Source organism: Halichoeres trimaculatus, unplaced genomic scaffold (assembly GCF_033239565.1).
Source record: "Halichoeres trimaculatus isolate MK-OKI-2021-1 unplaced genomic scaffold, fHalTri1.1 fHalTri1_scaffold_15, whole genome shotgun sequence".
Classification (NCBI taxonomy): domain Eukaryota; kingdom Metazoa; phylum Chordata; class Actinopteri; order Labriformes; family Labridae; genus Halichoeres; species Halichoeres trimaculatus.
In genome coordinates this window covers 9,247,243-9,250,483 of record NW_027437193.1, presented here as the reverse complement: position 1 = coordinate 9,250,483, position 3,241 = coordinate 9,247,243, and positions in this window count along the sequence as shown.

Genomic DNA, 3,241 nt, shown 5'->3' with positions numbered 1-3,241 from the left:
GTCGCTGTTTTACAAGGTAAATTGAAAGCAGTGTTGACCAGCATGATGTAGAAGTAGACAAAAATTCATCCTGAATGAGATTTTCTTTCTCCCTCCTGCCTTATATCATCTTACAAACCTCGCTACAGCTGAATTGTCACTGAAGTATCGCAAGGGAAAACTATCAAGATGGGAAGGAGAGAACAGAAGAGACAGCCAAGTTCCCTGAGGAGGGGAAGCTGTATAATATTATGAATGAAAAATTAACTCAATAAAACAACAATAAAACAGACCCAAAGCACCAGGAGGATGTGTTTGTCTCACCAGAATAAAAGCATGCTAAAGTTCTCTCTCTTTTTAAAGCCAGAAGGTTATGAGACTAATTGTCTTCCTCGCTTCCAAGGCTTCTCTTTTCTTCCCTTTTCTTCCCTTTTTCTCCTCCACTCTCTGGTCTCTCAGCCTCCCTCGTTTGTCCTGCTCTCCAGGGAGCTGTGGTTTCTGAAAGGTTTCTCAGTGTCCTTAATCCCTCCATCTCTTTGTGTCCAGGCAAAAAATATATCCGCATGAAACTCAAGAGGCCGGCAGGAGACGTGTGAGAAAAAGAAGGGCTTCAATCCAACAATTTGTGGGAATTAAAACCAAGGGGCGATGCCACTCTTTCTACGAGATAAAAACTAATTAGGCTTTAGCATAAAGCTTGAAATAAGTGGTTAGAAAATTGGAGTCACCCAGGTTCAAAGAAAAGAGGAATGGTTTAGGTTCACTCATTTTAATAACAAGGATTTATCCCAATTAACGGAGTGGATGACGCCTTTAATATAAAGTCTCAGTTACAAATATTTCAGAGCCCACTCAAGAGACAGACAATATACTGAATACACAAACCTTTATAAGTCTGGGTTTCATGGTATGTATGGATTTGAGAAAGACTAGAAAATGATTTCAAAACAGAGACCCTTATATATACTCCTATATATATATATATATATATATATATATATATATATATATATATATATATATATATATATATATATATTGGTTAGAAAATTAGTATGAATTTAGTTTTTCATACACATTTGGACCAGTATTTCAGAGAGCTTGTTAACATCTTAACTTAAGGGCACAGTAGGCAGTTGCCCAGGGCCTGCCTGCCCCTACAAATTTAGGGGTCCCCACAGGAAGACTATAAAGGTTTTTATTTATAAATTTGTTTTTTTTTTTGGTTGTTGACAAAAGTCAGCATGTAAGGGGCCCCAAAGTCCTGACTTGCCCAGGGACCCCTGATATTGTTAAGACGGCCCTGGTACAGATAACGTGAATGGTAAAGGAATAATGTCATCATCTTATTACAGTGGGGAAAAAAAACTCAGAATAATAGCAAGAAAATGTAATAGCTTCAACTCTCAAACATGAATCAAAACCATAAAGAGAATAAAGAATATCAACTAAATCCAAACTACTTTTCTGGCTAAAGGGCCTTCTGAGAACAGGGCAGGTAGAGAAAAATAACAGCTCCCTGCTCAAAGTGCTAAAACAAAACTCTAAACTCTGATTTTACTGAAGGAAATAACATAATAATACCACCAAGTGATCCAAGATGTATAAGAGATAAAAAAAAAAAAAATGTCGTTTTATCTATCAGAAGTTGTACTACTGGTTAAAATGTAGAGCTAGCAAAAGTGGTGTGCTAAACCTTAGCCTGTAATGGCACAGTGTCTGTATGAAATGATTAGCTAAGCACAGCCAAAAGAGTAGAGTCCTAAACTAAAGTCAAATACTAAGCTAAAGAGTTAGCATTGAAAAGTTTCAGAGTGTTAGCCCAGCTTAAAGGTATGCATACTGAAACTAGGTTCTTTACAAAACTATTCAAGGTGTAACCCAAGTTAAAAATGTGGTTAGCTTATAGAATATCATTATGTTATATCGGTTAAACAGTGAGGACAGAATAAATGTCACAGTCCAAATGTAAATAGTCTTGAAATAGTTAGCTGAAAGCAATGAATAAATAGCTCAAACTACTAGCTAAAATATGTTGGTCAACTAAGAATAGTAGATATGAAATTAAACTAATGAGCCTAATCTAACTACAGCTGAATATTTCTGCAAGTACATCTAAAGTTAGCTAAAAGCTTATAAGCTAGCTCTTGTAAACACTGAATAAAATTTTGTCTAAGATAGTTAGCTAAAAGTAATGGATTTGGTTTAAATCGGTAGCTTAAATCCCGAACACTGCCGTGAGAGGAATCAGTGTTCAAACAATTCACTGAAACTCCTGAGAGTTAAAAGTTTAAATGGTAAGCTTAGTCACACACAACTCAAGTTAATTTAAAGTTTTATACATACCTTTTAGCATGCTGTGGTTGCTAGAAGTGAATTTAGTTCAGATAGCTAGCTTGCTGTTATAGCTAGCCAAAATCTAGCAGATAGTAAATGATGACTACATGTTAAAATAAGATACTGTACTGAAAGAAATAAAAAAGGGGTCAAACCTAATTACATCAGCAACTGTCAGATAAGAATAAATTAGTCTACTATGATCACTTTAAACTGCTGGACTGTGGTAGTTGGTCCAATTGGTGAATGTTAATTTCAGGATGGAATAGATGATTAACTAATGACTGAAATTAAATGAAATGGACAAGAGTGGAACAGTTTGTTTATATTTCAGTTTAAACTGAGCTACCCAGAAATAATTAGGAAAAATAAATTATTTTACAGGCTTGCTAACTGAATAGGACCAGCAGAAAGCAGTCCAAATAAAAATGGGTCAATCAGTGGGTGGGTGAAATTAACTAAATAGAATATATAAAGAAATTAACTTCATTCAAAGCAAATTGAGAGTAATTAATTAACTGAACAAAGGTATCATTTATTTCAGAGTAATTCAGCAACACTGCAATACTTTGCTTAAAGTAACAAGTTATCTATCAAGGGTCAAAACTTGGCGTTTCAGTTATGGATTCAGATGAAAACATGATAGCATAGAAAAAGGTTGGTACTTTGAGCTCCCTGGCACAGACGGGGGTCTAAAGTAGCATACAAAGTAAGGAAAAAGAGAAGTGCTCTTCACGCTTAATATCTCAAGCTCACTTATAATATTTATGATGCAACAGTTTGACCTTCAAGTTCTTCCCCAGCAGGCTTTGACTCAACATATTGCATCATGAAATTACAGGTTTTATACCATAAATATCTCAAGCTCTTCCTGATCCACCAAAGATCCTGTGATGGCAAATAAAAAAGCGACTCTCATTAGCTG